The 24,925-nt window shown below is 36.5% G+C and overlaps 1 protein-coding gene across 3 annotated transcripts in view; it reads left to right on the top strand.

Annotated features, from left to right (window-relative positions):
* The first annotated feature begins 1,588 nt into the window (after positions 1-1,588).
* Positions 1,589-24,925, top strand: part of LOC128018958 (coiled-coil domain-containing protein 120) — a 49,052-nt gene continuing 25,715 nt past the window's right edge. For 2 of the 3 annotated variants that reach the window (XM_052604874.1, XM_052604872.1), the window contains exon 1: positions 20,741-21,011. The gene's annotated coding sequence lies outside the window, so the exon portion shown is untranslated. Of the gene's footprint in view, positions 1,745-20,740; positions 21,012-24,925 lie in introns of those variants that run through there. The other variant, XM_052604873.1, reaches the window with a different exon arrangement.

Genomic DNA, 24,925 nt, shown 5'->3' with positions numbered 1-24,925 from the left:
TTTATTGAAGTTGACACCATTTGTAATGGTAAAACATTAAAACTCTAATTTAGCTTGTTTTTAAGTCAAATGGGGCTTCTGAACAACATTTGCTGTGAAAAGCGGTATACAAATGCATTAAGATTGAATTTAAAATGTTAATGCATTCAACGACATGTGTAATATCATGCTTGCAGTTTTAGTCTCACAGTATAAATTGAACTTTATGCATAAAAATATACAGATGGCTTTATATTTCATATCTCGCAAGAGGATCATATGGATGTTGAAAGCCCTGATGTAAGTGTCATTTCAGTAGTTTTCCACAAGAGGACCTTGTTCTCTTAATTTAGCAATGCATGGAGGAGCAGCAGATGCTTATGAATTGATCTTTTTGAAGCAACACTTTACTTCTCTCTTAAAAGATTTCCATTATGGAAGACAAAAATGGTATTCCTGTATTTGCTGTGACTCTTGGAGACACCTGGAGTCAGTTCTTATGGGTTGAGCACAGTGAGTCGAGAGAGAGAGAGAGAGAGACTCATTCATGGTGTTGTGCATCGATCCTGAATGAGCTGCTTTGTTTCCATACGGAAGTGAGAGAAAGTGACCCCAGTGGCCTTCCGTCTGATATCTGGCTTTCGCATTCAGTCTCAGCCTGATATTCATATCCTCCGTGAATCACTATTTTAGCATGTGTGCTTTCAGTGGATCTGCCAGATTCCACTTACAAAGAGAAAGAGGCTTTCAAATGTAGAAAAAAAACAACCCAATTTGGTAATTTCATTGTTACATTTGTGTATTCTTTTGCATTAAAGAGCTAGTTCACCTTCAGTTGCTGGTCTCCACTGACTTGCATAGGTCTTTTCTCTCTCCATATTATGGAAGTCAATGGGGAACAGCAGGTGAAGATGAACTATCTCTTTAAGATACGGCGACAGCTTTAGAATTTTTGTGCAGGATTTCAGGCCTGTGTTGAGGACCAAACCATCAACAAATCAAACTCAAGCAGAGATATTGAATGGGAAGCTGATTTATCCACCAATACTTAATCTCCAACAAGGCTTTATGGATTATGGCTGTGGTTTAACCCCTGAGATGCCAGAAGGGTCAAGTAATCAGGCATCAATCAGAGAATTAATAACACAGCTGATGCATAACAATTTACAGTTTCATATATATCTATATATATAGAGAGAGAGAGAGAGCCAGAACATTCGGTATTTAAATAATAGTATAATTATATAAATAAATAAATATATATATATTACAAGTATGAGTATTGTATATTTACTCAATTAGATTGATGTGCTTTAAATATTTTTAAATTCAATAAAATAAAGTTTTTATGTACTTTTTTTTTGTGTATATATATATATATATATATATATATATATATATATATATATATATATATATATATATATACACACACACACACACACGCATATATTTCACTATTTGTGTTTCCAGTACTGTGGCACTGAACGGGTTAATCGAGACACAAGCCACTAAATGTGGATGAAATATGATTGGTTTGGTTCCTGTGTGTAGATCAAGGCAGGATAAAAATCTCCAGCCCCTGCAGATGGAGGGTGTAGAGTGGCTGTGTGTGTAAACACAGGGGTGTGTGTTGAAGATGAGTCGATGATCATCATGATCTGGAATCATGCAGCTCAGTGAAGGACTAAAGACGCTCCGGAGATGCTCGTGAGATGATGCAGAGGGACGCACGTGGATGGCAGAGACTCCAGCATCCTCTCAGGTATTCAGGAACGGCCAGATGTTGTGATCGGATGTTGCATTGAGGAGCTGCTCTGTTTGCATGCAGCACATGGTCCGCTGTGCAAAACAAACACGTTTGACAATGAATTCCGCGACTATGTGCTGTTACATACACACGTGCTGTGTGCAGAAATGAAGTTTAATTGTTTTGCGTGCGTTATTTCAGTCTGAATTTATCGATGTTTAGTACTGATGCTGAAATTGAGATTTATATTGTGACTGGTTTTTAAGAATTAATATTAATTCATATATATATAGTGTGTATGTGTGTTTTTGCGCATTGTTATGGTGCTGTATAAAATCTGACCCCTGATCTCAGTGCGGTTGGCAGTGTTTGGCGATTTGAGGGTCCTCGCCCCAGATCCACGCGCATGATCAGATATATTAATGGGGTCACACATGCACCTCAGCGCATTAACTGTTGTGCTAATTAATAGCAACTGTGTTTACTTATTGTGTTAATGTGTTTAGAGTAAAGGTGTAACCCGATGTGTGCAGTTTTTGGGCATGGACACGCGTGGGAATGTTGCGTTGCTCCTGCGCGGAGAACTTGGGCGTGTTCAGTTTTTATCCGCGCGCACTTTTCATCGTAAATGTTTATAACAGCGAACTGATTTTTCTCGAACCATTGTTATTAAACCTCAGCTAAGAATTTAACTCATTAGCTATTGCAGACCCAATTCAAACATTATTTTTAATATGAATTTAGTCGTACCTCATTTTATATTTAAGTTTTATGTGATTGCAGATAGACATTGTGAGTATTTGCTATTTATTTTGTTATTTTAGTAATTTTACATTTTGCTATTTCAGAGTTCTCATGAAACAGCAATTTCTCAAATATTTATTACAATATTGATAAATTCATAATTTCACTAGTTAGAGGTAATTGGATACCTCACCTGAATATGTTCATAGATTTGTGTTGGAAGTTATCTTTGGAAAGGACATATAGATATTTTATTTGTAAACATCATACTTTTTTGTTGTTGTTGTTGCTTATTTCAGTTAATGGCACCCACATAAAAAATCTCACCAAAATTTCTCTGTGTGCACATTGCCAAAACTTAATATTTTCCAAAATCAGACGTCGCTTGTTATGATTTTCAAGGGTGTAGAATTCAGTAGAGACGCTACCAATATCCAGTAACTACTAAATTGTTCTAAGCAATAATTTTGATCAAACAATTTTATGTCTGCTGCTGTTACGTCCCAACCAATGCCAAAATCAAACCTATGCCCTTGTATTGATAATATATATATATATATATATATATATATATATATATATATATATATATATATATATATATATATATATATATATATATATATATATAATAGTGGAGAGTGTTAACTCACGCTATTTACTTTCACTGAAAAGACTTGTTCACGGATTGATTTAGTGACCCTTACTGTCATACAGTATGTGTATTGTCATGAAACATTTGAGAACAGTGATGAACGAGTGCTAGGAGTGTGTGGGTCTAAACCTTAACCTTACCACTATTCTTTGGCTGCCTTGCAAGCAATGCTATTTGCTCCTGGAAATATAATTTTAAACAGAATATCCAGCTAAGAGTTCCTCACTGAAACTCAATGTGAATGTTCTTGGTACAAATTTGCAAGCATTTGCACATATCTGTGTAAATATCTGGAAGCTCTTTTGCTGGATCACTCTCATATATCAGTGATAATCTAGTTGAAGGGTTTCAGAAAGTGAATATGAAACTAAAAACTAAGCTGTATTTATGAAACACCGTTACACATGATGTTTCTCCTAAATAGTTTGCCACACTTTCATGATGCAAACACTCACTATAACATAAATATTTGAAGTCTCTCTGTGTCTCAGATCTCAAATACGCTGTCATGTGAAAGTAATATTATCACTAAGCGTCTAATACATCATGACTCGCTCTTTAGCTGGAGGAGCCCAAATCTTAGCCCATTATCCTCTTTACAGATCATAAGTGTAATCAGAGGATTACGCTGAACTGCAGAGAAAGAGAGCAGCTCTGAATGTGCAAACTGGGTTACGCCGCTACGGGGTGAAAAGGTTTCGCTGAGTATAATTCTGCTATATTAAAAGGAGCGCTCACACTAATCTGTCCCTTCCTGACCTTATGAGAGGGTGTGTGTGGATCTGTTGAGCTGGTGAACTGATTATGTGAGCCAAACGCATGGGTGAGGTCTGGAGGAACCTGTGCCGGTGTAGTTTTAGCTCTGTTTTGTGTCTGGATGGGTTCTCTGGTGTATGTTTGGCTAATCTAGCGCAGAAGATGTTGGAAGCTTTTAAGGACAGGTGGATTTTCAAAAATGTGGCATTTATATGATGCTGTATGGATGTAAGAGGTCAGGTGAGGATACAATGAGAAAAGATAAGAATGGATACAATCCTCTCATTCTCTGGAGAAAATATTGAGGCTTGTGTGTGGAAATCTCTCAGGAACCACGGTGATGTGTTATGGGTGGTCGCCAGTGTGTTGCTATGCTGTTGCTGGGAGTGTTCTGGGTGGTTGCCAGGGGGTTGCTACACTGTTGCTAGAGTGTTGCCAGGGTATTGCTTTGCCATTGCTAGGAGTGTGCTTAGCGACTGCCAGGGTGTGGTTATGGTATATATTATTAAAACTCAGTCACCACCACGTTAGCTAAGCATAAGCATGTTAAAGGGACAGTTTTCCCAAAAAATAAAAATACTGCAATCCTTTACTCACCCTTGTGTCATTCCAAACATGTATGGTTTTCTTCATTGACTTTTATTGTATGATTAAAATCATTCTTCAACATATCCTCTGTGTTCCGCAGAAGAACGAAATTCAAACTGTTTCAGCATTTGCATTTATGAAGACTGTTTCTGACTTAAAGGGATAGTTCACCCAAAAATGAATGTTTATCTGCTTACCCCCAGGGCATCCAAGATATAGGTGGCTTTGTTTCTTCAGTAGAACACAAATAGAGATTTTTAACTCAAACCGTTTCAGGCTGTCAGTCTAAGTGGATGGGAAAACTGGCTTTGAGAGTCTAAAAAAAACCCTGCGGCTCATGACGATATATTAATGTGTAAAGACACAAAAAGATTGGTATATGCAAGAAACTGAACAGTATTTATATATATATATATATATATATATATATATATATATCAATGTATCGTCACAAGGCACAGGGTTTCATTTGGTTTTGTTAGTGTATGTTTTTTTTTACTCTCAAAACCATGATTCCCATTGACTTGCATTATATGACTGACATACTGCAATGATTTGAGTAAAAAAAAAAAATAGTGTTCTACTGAAGAAACAAAGTCACCTACATATTGAATGCCCTTGGGCTAAGCAGGTAAACATCACATTTACATTTTTGGGTGAACTATACCTTTAAGACTTAGGGTTAATGGTTTGTTCAGATCTCTAACCCTAAGAGCAACAGAAATGTTTGCCTTAAGACGAATGTCTAAGAGAAACAGAAAAAAGAGGCTATAGACGGATAAAGAAAATTCAAAAGTAGAGATCAGAGATGAGGAGAGAAATAGATTGTGTGTAGAGTAAAAATTGCAACAGTCAAACCTCTCGTTGTCTAATTAGACATTCAGAGCAGAGCGGCTTGTGTTACTGGAGGCTCAGGGAATATTTTCAGCAGCCTCTAAATCAAAGTGGCCTCTATCCCTGTCTCATCCCTTTCTCAGTCAACACACGGGTCAGGATGTGCTATAGGAAAAAGTGTGGGTTGCTTTGTGCATAATAAAGAGTTTCCTATAGTGAAGGTGCGTAGCTTAGCCCTCAGAAAATGTGCTTTTGAAATCCCTGGAGGACAAAACTACATGGATGTGCAATGACTTTTAAAGGAGTATTTCATCCAAACAACTCTACTCATTCTCAGGCCATCCAATATGTACAGTAGATATGTTTCTTTCTTGGGAACAGATTTGGAGAAATGTAGTATTACATCACTTGCTCACCAAAGAAGTGCTCATCTCTGCAGTGAATGGGTGCCGTGAGAATAACAGTCCAAACAGCTGATAAAATCCATTGGTGGGCAAGTGATGTAATGCTAATTTTATCCAATTCTGTTCCAATGAAGAAACAAACTTAGTCAGCGGAGATTATGTGAACTAGATGCCCCTGCAAAGACCTCGTCACCTTGATGCCCATCAGCATAAGACCACGGGAACCAGACAATTCCTCTGCACAATCTGACCTGTGTTGCCATGCCATGCTGGTTTCATCTGGCCAGAGGAGAACTGGCCTCCAACTGAGCTGGTTTCTCCCAAGGTTTTTTCTCCAAGGTTTTGGTTCCTTGTCACTGTCCCTTTGGCTTGCTTAGTTGGGGACGCCTGACTGATTGCACGGACAGTATCGAAAGAGAGCTGAGCTGGATGATGGCATCAATGAATCATCAAAGAACTGACTTAAGATGGAAAAATGATTCTTTGTTATTATCCTCTTGCATTATTGACCAACTATTTTCCTGTTTTGTCACTGTAAAGCTGCTTTGATACTATCAGTATTGTATAAAGCACAATACAAATAAAGATGACTTGACTTGATTTATCAGTCATCTTGGATAGAGGACAAATATAGCAAATTTACTATTCCTTTAACAAACCCCACAGCCAGAGTAGACCCTTTAGAGATGTGTAATGTTTGATCTCCGCTCAAGAGGTTTGGGGTAGATAAGGACGTGCGGTGGTGTTCACAGCGTCAGCGTCAGGGTGTCAGTGACAGAGCTGGGTCAACACTCAGGTCTGCGCCTCTCGCTCTGGGCTCAGTTTAATGAGTTTGTAATCACTCTCATGTCAGAAGGATGCTTGTGCCCTGGAGGCTTGGACGGTGTCAGAGCACTTAAGGAGCGCTGGAATTCATTCTGCTGAGACTCATGCTGTGCTGCTGCGCTGTTATTAAAATACGAAGGCTTATGAGTGATTCCAAAAGAAAAGAACACCTAAACCCCATGAAAGTTATGAAGCGAATTACACAAATATTTGTCATACCTTCCGAAGAACAATAAATACACCTTTGGTCTCCTGTGTGCTTGAGAGAGAGGCATGGTAATGTGAAACAGCTCTAGGGAATCGGACAATATGAAATCAGGTCATGTTGATCCAAGAAACCAAATGCAAAAAGTAGATTCTCAGTTAGAAATGGATGAGATCTGCTTTTCTATATCTTTAGTCAGGATGGAGGGCATATTTATTTATACCTTTTATTCATTCATTCATTCCTTAAACATTTTTATTTGTTTATATTTGTTTATTTAAATATGCCATCGATTTGTTTTTGTTTATTCTTTCTACTATTTATTCATTCTTTAATTCATTCATTCATTCATTCTGTTTGTTCATGTGAAGTGGTAGTACACCTAAAAATGTAAAACTCTGTAATCATTAAAAAAATAGTTTTGAAAAGAAGATGGTTTGAGAAAAAATAATAATAATAGTTTATTTTGAATATTTTGTCCATACATTGAAAGGCTTCAATTAAAAAAAATCTCATATGTAGTGTTTTGTTCAAGAAATTCATGCATATTTGGAATAACATTCATTTTTAGCTGAACTATCCCTTTGAAGTGAATGAAAATACTGTGAGAGACACTCTTGTGTTTGTGTGCTGTTGATTGTTCAGCCAGGAAACCTTATAAATATGTCTTTGAATTATTAATATTATTATTTTTAAACACTGCCTTGTTTTCATTCTCATCAAGTTAAGCATTATGTCAACACTGTGGATATCAAGAGACAAAGTTCATATTTAAACTAAATCTCAATCAACAGATTTAAAGCATCTTTGCTGATATCGATTGCTCATCTTAATCTTAAAAAACTGTGTGATGATCTTGAAACCAACTAAAGTCAAATGGACTCAGACAGACATAGGATCCTCTTAGACTGTGGTAACATACATGAATATCAATGTGGTGAGATTAATTTTTAATGAGGCTAGTGTGTACTCAGCATTAAATCACTTGCCTTGCCTTGCTTGCATATATATATTCAGTCTTATTAGCTGATATGTGGTAAATATTTCCCTGTAGGTAAAAATATTTTTTCTTCTGAGAAAAAGACCCTGTTATCTTCTCAAGACATTTAAAGGAAACCTCAAACATTGCATTAAATTTTTTTTAGAACAAATCTATGAGCTATTGCTTGCTATCCATTGATATTACTGTATGTCAACATTTGTCTCATTTGCGTCTAAGAAACTGTCTTCTGGGGAATAATGATCAGTGAATGATCAGTGAATCTTTCTTTGTGGTAAACTTCAGTAATAAATGTTTCATTGACTATTTGGTTGCAGGTTTGCTTTTAATAAGGTGAGAAGCATTTTTTTCCCATTTTTTTTTACTAGAGCCCAAACACTGACACAGTCTCTGTTGTCTAAGTGCTGTTTTAGGGGATCAGCTGATGGATGTGTGTGGTATAGAGTTTAAAAGATTAGTGGCTTTCAAGGGCTTTTCCCACGTCCTCTAGAGCATTAACTCCTGGAAGGACAGAGCTGTGCTTCAAAACCTGCCACTTAACTCTAGCTGTTTGGGTTACAGGAGCTTTGCAGCTGGTTTTCTACACCCCACCATTAGCTAAAGCATGCTGACGTTCTACAGATGAGAGTCACACACCTGAATGCACAGCCATTATAATAATATATAATTACATTTATATGTAAATATGAATGCAAATTTAAATTTCATATAAATACATATCAGCAGTTCAGTGCTAAATACTCAAATAGTGGGGTGTAGAATCTCAGTTCACGGTGTGTTTGGGCATATGTATTGTATAAATGCATAATAAATGAATAAACATTTTAATTATTTTTATTCTTATTTATTTTATTATCATTATTTTGAACTGCTGTGCAAATATTTTATTTATTTTTTATTTGTTGTTATTTTACATATTCCCAGAACCCAGCCCAAAGCTCTTTTTGTTGTTGTTGTTGTTGTTGAGATATCAACCTCAAATTTGTAACACCACTTGTTTAGATTTATAGCTATGATTTTACAGTAAATCGTGTTTTAAAAATATACAAATATATATATTTTTAAATACAACAATTTAACAATTTTTCAATTTAAAAATAGTATTTTTGTTAATTTTTCATCATTTAAACTTAAACTTCTTTTTTTTTTCTTTTTCTCACTTCAATAATCTGCAAAGTGTCTTCTTTAAAAAGAGACCTTAAGTCTGTGCTCCAAAGCATTAAAAATATATGACAGTTTAAGTTGGAAATTTCATATCCAGGTCTATGCTCAAAAAGTGTTTTAATTACATAATATACATTAATATATACTTCATAGAGTTAGGAGAAAGAAAAAAATCACTTCATGTTTAATTGAGTAATGAGTAATGCAGCCTAGCATGCATGTAATGTGCAGGTTAAACTGGTTTATATTAGATGCATGTATTTTGCACTTAAAGGACAACAAGAGTCCCTCCCGAGTAATCCTTTGACTGATGGGCGTGTTGGACACAAACTGATTCCTGCAGCTCTCCTGAAAGCCTCATGGGATAGAAAGAAGGGCGTAGTTGAAAGAAATCATCCGAGTGAGGCAAATAGAGGAGACAGTTTGGAAGGCAGTGTGGCCAATGGCTACGACAGCTCAGGGGAATTTAAAATGACCTGTCCGAACTCTAAAAGTGGGTAACTTTGTGGACAGACATCTATAAACGTAGCTTTATTTGTTTGAACATGCTCCTTGAGAAGATTTGCAAGGTTGCCATTTTGTGCGGTTTTGGCCATTTGAGTGTCTCATTGAATGAATCTGACCTCACCGGTTCAGTACCGACATCTGGATGAGAGTCAGTCACCCAAACATGACGGTGACGGCCCAGATCCGCCCTCCCTGTGCCAGCACCTCAGGGGTGAAAGGTTATTGGCTGTGCAGTCAGAGCTGCCAGCCTGCGATATGCCACTATTTTTAGTAGGGGATTTTTCACGTTGTTGCCATGCAGCAGTTAGACTCCCGATCGCTCTCAGCTCAATGTGTAGCTCCAGCTCATTGTGCAGTTTAGCATTGCAGAGCTGTGATGTAGAACTGTGACGGATCTCTAAGCTTCACTCAGGCAGAAGAATGTAGGTCATATTATAAAGCAAACGCCTAGAGAGGCAGACAGAGAGACTGGCTACAAGGCATTAAAACCTACTCCAGCATGCACATTTTAAAGATGTTTCCTAACTTGCCGTAGGCTGCATCGTGAAGGAGTGAACCAGAGGATGAGCAGGAGCAGGACGGTGGGTGCGACTGTAGCAGGGCAAGAAAACCTCACAAATGCTGTGCAGTATAGTGTCAAGGACTAAGGAAGGAATGAGCACAGTTACAAGACACTCAGTTAAACAAAAGCAAGCGTAGCACATGAAGCGTTCCTGCACCTCCAGATACAAACAGATGCAGTTATGTCTTCATCACGTGCTCTGACTTGCACAATCCTGTCCTTGCATCCTCCGTTTGCAGATGCAGAATGTGTTAGAGACTGAATATCTTGCACTGTCTCACAGTCGGACAGAGCTTTTTAATCATGGAAAGAAAAAGGAGTTCGGTCTATAGGAGATTTATTTATAGACAATGTATTTGCTTCTTTTGCTCAGCTTAGACAAACATCTGGGCTATCCTCTAATTGTTTTCAGGTATTTACAAGTATAAAATTATGTTAGGTAATATCTCTAATTTTGACATTTACAAATCCCCTGAATATCTTTATTCATTTATGACCTCTGAACTCGGCTCGAAGGGTTTTGTTTCTAAATATGTTAAATATTTGAATGATTATAGAACTCCTTTTACACAATACTTAAAGATAAGTATAACTAGGATAGCTATAGGGATAGATATTTCAGAAGATAATTGGACTAAGGCCCTCCAAGGTATTAGGTCTTGCTCCATCAACTCTAATTTTCCATTTATTCAATATAAAGTTGTCCATAGATTGCACTACTTTTGTACCAAATTACGAAATGTCTTAAATGCAAGTCCAATGATGGCACTCAAAGGTACTTAAGATTGATTTTCCTCATGACCCTCTTATTGCAATATTAAGCTGGGCTGCCTTATTACAGAAGTATAGTTTCAGTTAGATCCAAACAGTTAAATATGAAAAGACCATTGCAAAAAAGACAATTAACTCCCAAAGAGTCTTCGGGTTCAGGTTTTTCGTGACAGCAGCAATGGATACAGAAATTAGATAACAATATTTTCATGTAAACGGGTTATCTATCTTTCTGTTTGAATTTCTGTTATGAATGGCTCTTGTTTTCCTGCATAAAAATCATACTTAAATTATGATGACAAATTAATTACATTCTTTTCTCTAGCTGCAGCATGCTGCTGTAAAAGATTAATTATAAGCAATTAATTTCTCTTGGCAGTTGGCACACGTTGTGTAGACTGTGGAGATTCGTTGTTGCGGTGTGAATTATTGTTAGAGTGAAGCCAGGTGGTGATCTATTTATAAAACGCCCTTCTGAGCATGTTCTGAATTTTAGGACTGTTCACACCTCTAGAAGTGCTGCAGCCAGGTTGTTGTAGTGCTGCTCCTTGCCACAGAGGGCGCACTTGTACTTTAAATATCATTTGCACACAAACATTTGACTTGATTTTTCAATCATCAAAAACGATAGGATTTGCTAGCATAATTTCAGATCTAAAATACAAATATTAGGAAATGGAATGAGCAGGAACTTGGTGGTACAATATTATATTATTCGGGTCATAATATTGTTAAATATTGTTGTAATGTATAAAATTTTTACCTGCCTCAGACTTTTGGGACGTTTGGTGTTAACTGCTATTATCTACTTTGAGCTTTTTACTGCACTGCAGTGCTTCATTGTGTCTTTGGCTGTAGTTGTTCGTGTCTGTATTTCAGGAGGTTGCTGATGTACTGTAATCTGTCCATTCTTGGCAGGGATGAAATTCCATGGATCCATCACAGTGTGAAAAGCTTTACAGCCCATTACCAAAATCTGTCCTACCTTGAGTTTTGGACACCCTCCAGTGATGGAGCATCACAGATGACTTGGCAATTTCCGAATTCAGATAATTCAGTTACATCAAACATTCTGTCATTTTTAGACTCTTTGATACCAAATCAGAAACCTAAGTTTTAATATTAAAGCTTGCTAAGACATTTCCTCTGATAAAATACCGCAGAACAAGCTGGATTTCTTTTTTCTCCACCAGTATGCCTATGGTTCTGTTGACTGATGTCTTTGTTTTTCATGCTTATAATCATCAGTGCTGTTGATTTGAAGCCATATTATCTGCATTCCCCCACTGATGCCCAGAGAGCTCTTCTGAAGGCTGAGGGAACTACAGGTCTTGACAAGTTAACAGAGCGGTGAAGTGTTTGGGTTATTTTTCAGAGTTATCTCAGCTTCCCTCATGAGCCCCAGCTGTTCAGCCCCTCTGCAGCACACAAACACTAGCAGACAGGTTGCCAGATTTAGGACACACAACAGGAACAAGCACAATTGACAATGGAAGGCGAAGAGCCTTATTAATGGCTGATAATACATGGGGCAACTTTTTGAGCAATGTTGTCTCCAATGGGCAACCTGATGAGACACAGGGCCCATGAACAATATAAAGTATCCAGATAGACATTTGTTATCCATTCTCAATGTGAAAGCGCACAAGCAACATTGGCAAAATTGCTCAAAAAGTTGTCCCGTGTATCATAAGCCTTAGACATTATACGGTGATAAATGGAGGTCTCTGGTCAGAGAGCTTTTTAGATGGTTTTCAATGCTTTTTAGGTCAGGTATAATCTTCGATCTCTAACCCAGGTTGTTTGCTGGCTACCATGGCTGCAATATGCTGTGTTTTCCACCAACTGGCAACCCATGGGTGTTCAAATACCTCTGGGTGAACTGGAATTGGATGGAATCATACCAACTAGGGATGCACCGATAGGATTTTTTTGGGGCCGATACCAATTTTAACAAACAATTATTGGCCGATACCAATGCCGATATTTGTCACCTCTTCTCTTATTTGAAATTTTGCCATCTAAATAGTATTTTGGTCATGTTTTTAAATCAGCAAAGTTCTAAAACACCTGCATAAAATTATATTAGCAGTTTTATTGCTGATCCATCAAATAATTTCTAATGAACATGGATTGGATCCGTTTAATATTCAGCAGGTCTACATAAATACATCAGGAACAAAGAGATCTGTATATATTTGTTTACTGTCAGCTGTAATAGTGGCTCAGTGCCTTCACGGTTTGTTTTATCAAACCAACGCTTTTTCCTTATAAAGCTGATATGCCGATGGTTGCGAATTGAGGAAAAATCGGCCGATAAATATCGGCGACCGATACATCGGTGCATCCCTAAGACAAACAAAAACAGGTGTTCTGACATGGAACACACATTTCCAAGTAAAATAACTGGCTCTAGCATTGAACAAGTATGTTTTCTAAATATCACACCTTTATAGTTGTGATGTGGACACTGATATTCTTTTATATTTTGAACGATTTCTAAAATGATATCTTTATTGTTGTATTTAGCCTTAATACTTTGTGATAATGTTGTGTTATGTAGTATTCAGATGTGAGCTTGATAAGTTGGCACTGCAGCAGCTTCTGGTGGAGGAGGGTGAGCAGAGGACACACTGTTTGGATTTTTCTTCTTGGTAACTCGCGCCCCTCCCGATCGGAATCAAAGCGCAGCGAAGAGTAACGCATGCTGTTTGAAGCTCTGCTCACAAGTCTACATTGACTCCTAACGGGATCGCACGCTCAACCGCCATGAGCCAGAGCGAGAAATTCTTCCAGGGCAGTGGGGCACTGCATGAAATAATAATCAAAACACTTAGATGAAAAATGGTGTGTGGCTGAGACTGCTATGGTGCTGACAGAAGCTTTAATCAGAGGAATTTAATATATTCAAACAGTCTCAATGTGGACACAGACTAAAGTTTCTATTGTGCAGAAATTGTCTATAGCAGTGGCACAGAACTAGTTTTGCTCATGACCCAGATTTTGTGAAGTTATGACCCAGAACAGTACCAGGCTTGTTAATAATAAACAACAATGGCTTTATAATAAGACTTAAAATTATTAATATTATCTTCACATAAACTGAATAGGGAAATTATCTCTTTATAAATTCTCATTAGATATTTTTGCACAGTAGTTTTACAGTAACTTTAGTAGTTTGAGTAAAAGTTTGATAAGCACATTTATAATAATAATTAATCTTAATTATTAATGATTATATGTTGTTTAGTTGCATTTTACATCTCTCTCTCTCTCTCTCTCTCTCTATATATATATATATTTTTTTTTTCTGTTTTATAATTAATTATAAATTATTATATATATATTTTTTATATATAATTTGCATTTATAGACTAATTTGCATTCTATACATACACAATTTATATATATTTTTTCTTTTTTTATATTTTATAATTGATTATAAATTATTATTATGTTACTAATATATATTTGTAGCATTTTGAAGTTTTTATATAATTATTTGCATTTAAATAATAATTAGCATTTTATATGCATTTACATGATGTATTTTTCCTTGGTGTCTGCAATCTTTCAGAACAGAAGTGTGACTCATTTGCGGATCTTGACCATTTGAGAACCACCGGTCTATTGGATGTTGACACTCATACTAGTCGTTTATGGGCTTGGATGAATGTATGTTTATGTTTTGTCGCAGGGGCAGGCAGTTCATCCAGTGGTTCATGACTTTAAGAGGAAGTAGAGGAAGCTTTGCCCAGGGATGTTCACATGACCGAACGCTTTACTGTCATCCTGTGTGGAGTGGTGTGCTGTTGAGGGCATGCACGTCTCCAACACCACAATCCCTGAACATTTTTTACTCTCATAGAATAGAAAGAGCACAGACTTTTCACTCCGTAGTTCTGTATAGATACAGGACACTATGGGAAGAAGTTTACTAATTTAATACATCTGTTACTGTTATGCAGGATATGTACAGAATTGTAAAAATAATAGTTATTTGCATTTCATTCAGGTATGGAAATGATGTTGAAGTGTTGCAGATGGTTGCCAAGGTGTTGCTATGCCTTTTTGTCCACCAGGTGGCAATATTTCTAAGTAATTAATGCACCTCTCCTGAACAAGCAAAGGTACAATTGACTCATTATTACTTATTAGTCGATTGCTCTGTCAAATTACATACATTTTTTTATGTGCTGAGTGCTGACACATAACAGCGATGGAAATACATTTTTGTATCATTGTAAACTCATAAACTATATTACAACCCAGCTCTTTATCTGCTAAATTTGACTATATGGCATGAAGATATTAAGATATTATAAACATTAATATCATGATTGTCTTTAAAGCTACTTTGAAACTATATTGTGCACTATCAGGCATAAAAGTACCAAAAATTGTACTGGTGTAGTAGCTTTTCAAAAGTTGCTTATTTTTACCCTATTTATCCATAAATGATGCATATTTGTAACTTGAATGGTACATATTTAGTCAATTTTAGTACCTTAATAGTGCAATTTTGTGCCTTTTGAAAGGATACCACCCTGGTGACCGCTTGTGCACCTTTTTTCTGAGAGTGTGAAAAGAAAATACATTTGACTTGATTTAACATAAAACATTGATGTCTTTGTACGTCGTAAGTGGAGATGAGGTTCATTTAAGGTGGGACAGAGAATCTGGCATGAGCCGTGGTGATTGGGACACCCGAAGGGAGATGTTAGCCATCTGTTTAACAAATCGTGACATAAACGCTCTCCACCCCCTCCTGATTCTCACAGGTGGTTGTCATTAGCCAAGACCACAAATGCTGCCCAAAGGGAGTGACCTTAAACCCAACAGCTGCCCATTCAAGAACCCCAACATAAAACAGAGCGGTGCTCAAAGAGGGATATCATCACTACCACAGACTGACGACTAAAGTGCCCATCCATCCACCAAAACAAATGGACTGAGAGAGGGATATTCTATGGTTCTTCCTTAAGCGTTGGCATGAGATGAAACAAAACCATGCTTCCAGGCCTGCAAGCCGAACTGCTTATTATAACATCTAAATCCCAAGCCATAATGATGTGGAAAGGACTTGAATTATTCATATACTGGTACACCAAATCTTAAGAACAGAATATGTAAAGTTGTGTTTTCATACTGCACTTTAAGCGGATTTTAACAAATGCACTCGCACTTCTTTGATGTCTGAGTTTTCAAAGGAACAAGGGAGATTTATGAGTCTAAGACAAAAGCTTCACAGCAGCCAGGCATCATATGAGGGAGATCTTGGGGTAGCAGCTGATTCTGACATACAGTTTTGTTCAAAATAATAGCAGTACAATGTGACTAACCAGAATAATCAAGGTTTTTAGTATATTTTTTATTGCTACGTGGCAAACAAGTTACCAGTAGGTTCAGTAGATTGTCAGAAAACAAACAAGACCCAGCATTCATGATATGCACGCTCTTAAGGCTGTGCAATTGGGCAATTAGTTGAAAGGGGTGTGTTCAAAAAAATAGCAGTGTCTACCTTTGACTGTACAAACTCAAAACTATTTAGTACAAACATTTTTTTTTTCTGGGATTTAGCAATCCTGTGAATCACTAAACTAATATTTAGTTGTATGACCACAGTTTTTTAAAACTGCTTGACATCTGTGTGCCATGGAGTCAACCAACTTGTGGCACCTCTCAGCTGTTATTCCACTCCATGATTCTTTAACAACATTCCACAATTCATTCACATTTCTTGTTTTTACTTCAGAAACAGCATTTTTGATATCACCCCACAAGTTCTCAATTGGATTAAGGTCTGGAGATTGGGCTGGCCACTCCATAACATTAATTTTGTTGGTTTGGAACCAAGACTTTGCCCGTTTACTAGTGTGTTTTGGGTCATTGTCTTGTTGAAACAACCATTTCAAGGGCATGTCCTCTTCAGCATAGGGCAACATGACCTCTTCAAGTATTTTAACATATGCAAACTGATCCATGATCCCTGGTATGCGATAAATAGGCCCAACACCATAGTAGGAGAAACATGCCCATATCATGATGCTTGCACCTCCATGCTTCACTGTCTTCACTGTGTACTGTGGCTTGAATTCAGAGTTTGTGGGTCGTCTCACAAACTGCCTGTGGCCCTTGGACCCAAAAAGAACAATTTTACTCTCATCAGTCCACAAAATGTTCCTCCATTTCTCTTTAGGCCAGTTGATGTGTTCTTTGGCAAATTGTAACCTCTTCTGCACATGCCTTTTTTTTAACAGAGGGACTTTGCGGGGGATTCTTGAAAATAGATTAGCTTCACACAGACGTCTTCTAACTGTCACAGTACTTACAGGTAACTCCAGACTGTCTTTGATCATCCTGGAGGTGATCATTGGCTGAGCCTTTGCCATTCTGGTTATTCTTCTATCCATTTTGATGGTTGTCTTCCGTTTTCTTCCACGTCTCTCTGGTTTTGCTCTCCATTTTAAGGCATTGGAGATCATTTTAGCTGAACAGCCTATCATTTTTTGCACCTCTTTATAGGTTTTCCCCTCTCTAATCAACTTTTTAATCAAAGTACGCTGTTCTTCTGAACAATGTCTTGAACGACCCATTTCCTCAGCTTTCAAATGCATGTTCAACAAGTGTTGGCTTCATCCTTAAATAGGGGCCACCTGATTCACACCTGTTTCTTCACAAAATTGATGACCTCAGTGATTGAATGCCACACTGCTATTTTTTTGAACACACCCCTTTCAACTAATTCAACTAATTGCCCAATTGCACAGCCTTAAGAGCGTGCATATCATGAATGCTGGGTCTCATTTGTTTTCTGAGAATCTACTGAACCTACTGGTAACTTGTTTGCCACGTAGCAATAAAAAAATATACGAAAAACCTTGATTATTCTGGTTAGTCACATTGTACTGCTATTATTTTGAACAATACTGTATTTAATGCTGCTCTTTTATGTTTCATGCCAGTTGGCTTGCTTCCCTTTCCATCTTTCTTTTCTAAAACCTCTCCAGGAGTCATCCAGGGAAAAAAGCCCCTCAGATCCAAACTCTAAATGCTCCTCTACAGTAATCCACAGCTTCACGCTCACAGTGGGGAGAGGACAGGGTTTATCTGTGTGGTCACAGCACTGCAGATAAGAGTCCAGTGATCTACTTAACACCTACTGAATCTACTGAAGACACAACAGTGTAAACACTGAGGCTGTAGCTGTCATCTTGGGAGTACAAATACATTTTTGTGTTGTCATAAAGTGTAACATTTATTATTATTATTTTATTTATTTTTATTTAAAAGGGATGAAGTTATTAAAATATTATTAACAATAACATATTTTTTTTTTTTGTAAAGCTGCTTTAAAATAATGTGTATTGTGAATCACTGGGTGATAATGTAGTTGATAATTACTAGATACCACTTTAGCATAGTGTTAGTATACAGGTACTGTTTTATACTTATGAAATTTATGTGTTTATAATGTTGTTGTTTTTCCAAGACAATGACAACTGTTTCTAGTTCTTTGGGACTTGCATTAAATGATTTTGGCAAACAAAAAATGATCTTTTCAGTAATTCACATGCAAGTGAATGAGGCTTTTGTCTTGGTTTTAGAATTTTTTTCCAGAAATCGTCTTATTTTTTAAATAAAATGCTTATTTTAATATTCCAATGCAAAAAGTTTTATTTGAGCTGTCAGTTGGGTAAATCATCCTTTTTAAAAGTGGGACTTTTATTAAGTGGATGAACATTAATTATTTAAATCCTGTGGGTGGATTTTTTTTTTTATAAAAAAATAAAAATAAAAAATTATTTTGGTTCTTGAAAAAAAAAAGATTTTTAAATACAATTGTATAAAATATAAAAAAATGACAAACTGAAATTAAAGACATATAAAAACAAAAACTAATAAAACACAAAAAAATTACAAAAACATGCAACAATACCCAAAATTTTAACTAAAATTTAAAAAATATATTAATAATTCAAAATATGAAATCAAAATTATAATACTATGTCAATGATACTAAAATAAAATATGGAATGATTGGAAACAGGAATAATCCACTGAGCGCAGGATGGCTCATCAATACTTATTTTGTCATTTTTATTCCCAAAAGAGTGCAATTGAAATGCACATGCTAATTCGTTCATTTTTAGGAGTAAACTTGGATACAGATTTTCTCAGAGCTCACAGACATGGATAAGAAAAGTTTTTTTGTGTGTGTGTGTGTGGTTTAAAAGAGTGTGTACTGTAAATGTTGCATTAGTGTCACATTATTTTCAGGCTGTAAATTGTCATGATGTTGATTGGAGCATCAGATAATGGTTAATTGGATAAGCACAAAGCTGGAACCATGACAGCGCAGACGGTGGTGTGGGATTGTCAGTCTCATTAGGAGGAGACCGTTGTCCCGTCCTGTGGAGTGATTGATGAAGAGGCAGAGGGGTCTGGTCCCAGCAGGGTTTCTCTAAGTCTCTCTGTCCTCCAGCAGGATTCGTTGTGAGAATGTTCTCGTAGAGAATTCCAGGAAGGGCAGGAGATGCACTTTGTTCTGATCTCCAGCTGAACTTCCCTTCATTGAAATCCTTGCGCTCAAATTAAACTGCAGCACTGATGTAAATCCCAGATGACAGGCTCTCCTGTACAGTAAAGCTCTCGCACACCACACTGACCATTAGAACCCAAGTCATCTGTAATCCTGCCTCACTTCATGCCTAATTACATGGTGAGAGACAAGCATAAAAAAACTAGCTGGTTAAGATTAAACCATCTAATTAATGGATTAAAGGCAGAAAACCTGCTTCCAAAACCTTTTAGGAATAGTTAATTATGGAACACTGCTATATATCAGAATCTTCCCAAATCAGTTTATTTATTTATTTTTTATTTTTAAAAAAAGCATTTGTGACTTACTTGCGAGAATCACATTTCAGGAACATTAACAGCAGTCATGTTGAGCTGTGTCTGTTTTCTCAATTATATGTATATATATATAGAGAGAGAGAGAGTTTTTTTTTTTTTTTTACATGACTGTGAATTATTTACCCTTTTTTTTTTTTTTTTTTGCTGTTGTTTCAGTGTAATATAAGCCGTGGGCAGCTTAAAGGATCAAACTGTTGTTTCATGTCAATGACATCCTTTACATGTGAATAGCAATGCCTTTTTAAAGCCAATTGGTTTGCAAATGAAGGCACAGCTCTGTCCCTTTGGGGAAACTGAAGGTAGCCGAAACACAGTCTCAGTTTTCCCCACCTAGCTTACCATGAGGCTGCTGTTCTACTTTCTTTTCCTTTTTTTTTTTTTTGACATCTTTGAAACCTCAAGAGTCATGAGATATTCAAACACACATTCAATCGAAAGCACGACAGCTGTGTTGGAGAAATTTATTAGGAGGCTGAGTGTGAAAAAGTACTCACAAATATCTATAATTACAGCCATGTTTGTTTTTACTAAGTTATTTTTATCATATGTATATGTTATTAAATATAAATTATTGAATGAGCAATATGAACAGAATATGAAGAAACTGTGATTCAGAAGTTTAATATTAATCGATCCAAACGATCCAAGATCGCAGTATTTAATTTATTTATTAATTCATGTTGTACAAAATATTTTTTATTATAATTCTAAATTTTAATAACAGCAATATGAAGAGCTAAAAGAAAAGGAAGTTCATTTTTTGAATGCAATGCTATTTAATTCAAGCTGAACACCTTTAATTCAGTGACGAGAACCGGAGATGCATTTAAAGAAATAAAAAGAAACTTTCTGCAGGTTAATTTTATTATTCAGTTAATACCTGGTAACTCTACTAGAGCGTCCTGTTACGTAATCTTATTATATATTCATAATACCACCCGCCCCGCTTACAAGAGCCCACCTACACACCTTTCAGCCAATCATTTCAACCTGTCCGGTGGACGTCACGTTAGCTAATTAATATTCATAAGCCGAGTCTTTAAAGCTTAACCCTGTGCGCGTTTTTGGAATGGATCTGTCCGCTGGAGTGCGCTGAGTTCAGAGTAAAAAACAGCACTGAAAAGTCTCCGGGTTGAATGGCTCTGCTTTGGACTACTAGTTTATCATTACAACTCGATGACTTATCCGTTTTAACCTCGTCAGCGGAATTATTTCATTATACTGACAGCTGAATTTTTCGCTGTATTGCACCTCGACATTGAGCGATGCAGTTGCCGGTTTTTCTTTAAACTAACACAGAACATCACTATCAGGACTAAACATCAGGACTAAACTTTTAATGTTACAGGTAAGATTTCTTGTATAAAACAAGTCTGAAATCTTATTAGTATATTCTCAAACGCATAACACCAAACCACTTACCTTTTTATTTGGAACACACTGTGGAAGTACAATTGGTTTTACCACAGTACATTTTTGTAAGGGGACTAGGGAGCAATATATCAGTTGGATTTCATGACGTTTTATCATGACATTATGGCCAGAGTCATAATAACAGCTTGTTGTGATCATTGTTTTCAATAATGTATAATTTTGTGGTGCAGTTAAACACATGAGAAGAGTGTTATTGTGGCAGCATTGTTGTATTTTGCATTTGCACCTGCTTCTCACTTAAAAATCACAGTTTATAGGGCATAATTTATAGAGAGATGATGAATATGTTGCAAAGTTTGATGACAGTCCTCTGTTTGCATGCAAGCATTTGCTCACTATTTTCAAGGTGGTGATTTTCACACAGAAAGCCTTTGTGTGGTTTGGTTAGCAGTGAACCTCCTTGAAGATTTATCTTGAAAAAGAAAAGAATAGACTTTAGACTGCTAGCTTTTGTAAATATTGATCAGCTAGCATTACCTTATCAATAGGCTCATTTATAGCGGTCTTCTTTTTTTTGCAAGTATATTGATCTCTGCTCTGAGCATCTGACATTGCAGTCATATATTGTTTAATCATTTGTGCTTTAGCTGTAGGTGTAGGTGATCTAAGCTCTAAGAAACACACAGTATACCTCTTTGAAACGGTCTGTCAATAAGCCATCATTTCAGGCAAAAATCTGCCAGTGGAGTTTGAGTTGACTTGCTTTGAGCTGGAGTGTGGCTTGACGAAGTTTATTGTTGCTTTGTGCTAAAGGAGATTATTGAAGTGTTTGTAGAGCTCCTTAGAAACCAGCTTCCGTCTGTGTCACATCCCCATGCTCAACACACACACACACACACACACAGACTCAAAAACCTCTTGAGTCCAGGAAGAGTCAGTTCATTAAAAGAAGACCTAAACAAACCTTGATTTAATGCAGGTCTTTATAATCAATCAGGTTAATGAATAAACATAAATAAACCTTGCTCCACTATATTGTTAAATTTAACTTCCCATTCTCTTCCTCATTTTAAGCAAATGTTATTTTGCTGAATTTTCATGTATTATAATGTATTTTGTGTCCGAAAAAAGAAAATACATTTCTAAGAAAAATCTGACAATAACCCACAAACCCATACTGACCATGAACAGATGATGCCAACAACACTATTATTATTATTATTATTATTATTATTATTATTATTATTAATATTATTAGTGTTTGTTAAGGCAACCATTACTTCTAATTTCTACACTTAGAGTTAGTGATTTGAATAAACCATATGATTTGAAGGACATATAAAACTTCTGTGCATAATTTTGAGTAAAAATAATTTTTTGGTATCTTATATTTATGTGTCTTAAATATCATTTGTAGTTAACATTAAACTGTTTCGTCAATGTGTTTCAGTACATTTTTAATTTTCCCTTTGTCAGATTTTTGAATAATTATTTGTATTTTTGTTATATATATATATATATATATATTAGTAGTTATATTTTTATGTTTAAAATACAACATATATATAATAAAAAATATTATAATAATAAATAAAAAATAAATAGACACTAAATAAAATATTCTAAATAGTTAAGGTAATAGTTACATTTTATATTTTTGAAATATGGTTTATATGGTTTATATATGTGTACAAATGAAAAAGTAAATAATATAATATAATAATAATAGTAATATTAATATACGGCCCTAGTACATGACCCAATGTTGATAGTACCCATGCATCTAGATAAAAGTAATTGTTGTTAATTCTCTGTTGTGCCTCAGTGGCACCATCAACACATGTGTGCATGTGTCAGAAGCAGCTGTGAGAGCCCCAGCTCTGTCAGGTTTATGGGTCACTATCACGATGCCAAGACAACAGTGTTGTCTCCATACCTCCCATAATCAGCTGCTCGCTAGATCGCCAGCAAATGTGTCGCTTGTGATGGGCTTGAGTCTAGTGACCACATGAGACCACTGACTGATTTAATGAGATGCTCTTATGTTGATGAAAGCAGTTGTGTGAATCAGAGGCTGTTTAGTGTTAGTAATGGTGTTTGTTTTCAAGTGTAGTATGTAATATATTATTTCATATTTTGAGATTGACAATAGTTTCCCTAATATATAAATGTACATTTTTAGTAAAAAAAAAATAAAAATAAAAATATATATATATATATGTATATAATATAGTAAATTCCAAAAGAGGACACATATAGAAATCAGTGGTTAAGTTGTATTTACAACACTGTTCCAGAACAGTTCAACCCAAATATTCAGCTGTGTGCAGTGCATTTAATGGAGGACAGTTTCCTGAACCTGGGAGAGTAGCCTACTGTGCACAAAGGTTGTTTCTATAAAGTGGGGCATTTCCAACTTTGCAAGGACAGTCTTGCATACTCACAGCCTGTAAGTACGTTTTCATATTTAAAGATTTTGCCACTGATGATTCAAACGCGAGTTTTGAGCAGTGTAGAGCTTGTGGTTTGTCATTTCTCCTTTCAAAAAAATTTTTTTAAAGGAAGGGAAGCAAATTAAACTTTAGGCAGACACCAGGAAACAAATTGAAGTCATTGTGATGCCATGTGGGGCATTCCCAAAGACACCTACTTTAGTAATATGTACATACTTTACAGTATACTAAAGTAAGGGCCGTTTCATAGTCAACGCATCTGTACGCATACACGTCCCCGAGACTACGCATCGTTACGCTTCGGCCGCCATTATGCGTCGGTGCGTAGCCAAATGTGTCGTCCTAGTTTTTGATACGCTACGCGCCGATTCACGCAATACTATGCGTTGTTGGTGGGGGCGACATTGCAAGTATTGTGCATTAATTCAAGTATATTGTGTTTACAGAAGAAGAAGGTTTGAATACATTGGCGGGCGAAGAGGAAAAATTATGCGAACTTATACGTATCCATCCACATTTATACGATAGTTCATCCGCAACAGAATACACTCCTCTTCAGTTGCCATTGTGATCTGAATATCACGCGACCCGACTCTACTAATATCACCCGACTCTACTACCCCCTGTTGCGTGAGCGGTGTATTGCATACACGCATCACCCGTGACACTTGCGTTCACTGTTTAGACTATGAAAGGGAGCGCGTCGCTCGCGTTGCTTGCTCGCGTTTCTCGCGTTGACTATGAATCGGCCCTAAGTGTCTTTGGGAATGCCCCACATGGCATCACAATGACTTCAAATTAAACAATTTGTTTCCTGGTGTTTGCATAAAGTTTAATTTGCTTCCCTTCCTTTAAAAAATGTTTAATGCCAGTGCAATGTGGAATGCCAGTGCATGACAGAACAGTTGATTTCGCTCTTAAAAAATGCTGAACTTAAGTAGTTAAGTAGTTCAAGGGATACTCCACCCCAAAATGAAAATCTTGTCATTAACCCTCATGTCATTCCAAAACCTGTAAAATTTTCGTTCATCTTCGGAACACAATATAAGATATATTTTGAATGAAAATTGGGTGCCCTGTGACTGTCCCATAGACTTCCAAGTAAGTTACATTGTCAGGTCCAGAAAAGTATGAAAGACATCGTCAGAATAGTCCATCTGCCATCTGTAGTTTAAACGTAACGTTATGAAGCAACGAGAATACGAAAAATAGCGACTTTATTCAACAGTTCTTTGTCAACAGTCTCCTCTGTGTCTCTCCACATCACTCAAACTGCCTGTGCTCTTCTGTATCAGCCGCGCCACAAGGATGCGCTGTTTGTACGTGTATTTAGCGTTGATTTGAAAGAAAATTTTCTTCGCTTACAAAAAGTATTCTCATCACTTCATAATGTTACGGTTGAACCACTGATGGCAGATGGACTATTCTGATGATG

The sequence above is a fragment of the Carassius gibelio genome, chromosome A8 (genome assembly GCF_023724105.1).
Source record: "Carassius gibelio isolate Cgi1373 ecotype wild population from Czech Republic chromosome A8, carGib1.2-hapl.c, whole genome shotgun sequence".
In the NCBI taxonomy this organism is placed as follows: domain Eukaryota; kingdom Metazoa; phylum Chordata; class Actinopteri; order Cypriniformes; family Cyprinidae; genus Carassius; species Carassius gibelio.
The sequence above is the reverse complement of the archived record's forward strand: the minus strand, read 5'-3'. Positions and strand labels throughout refer to the sequence as shown.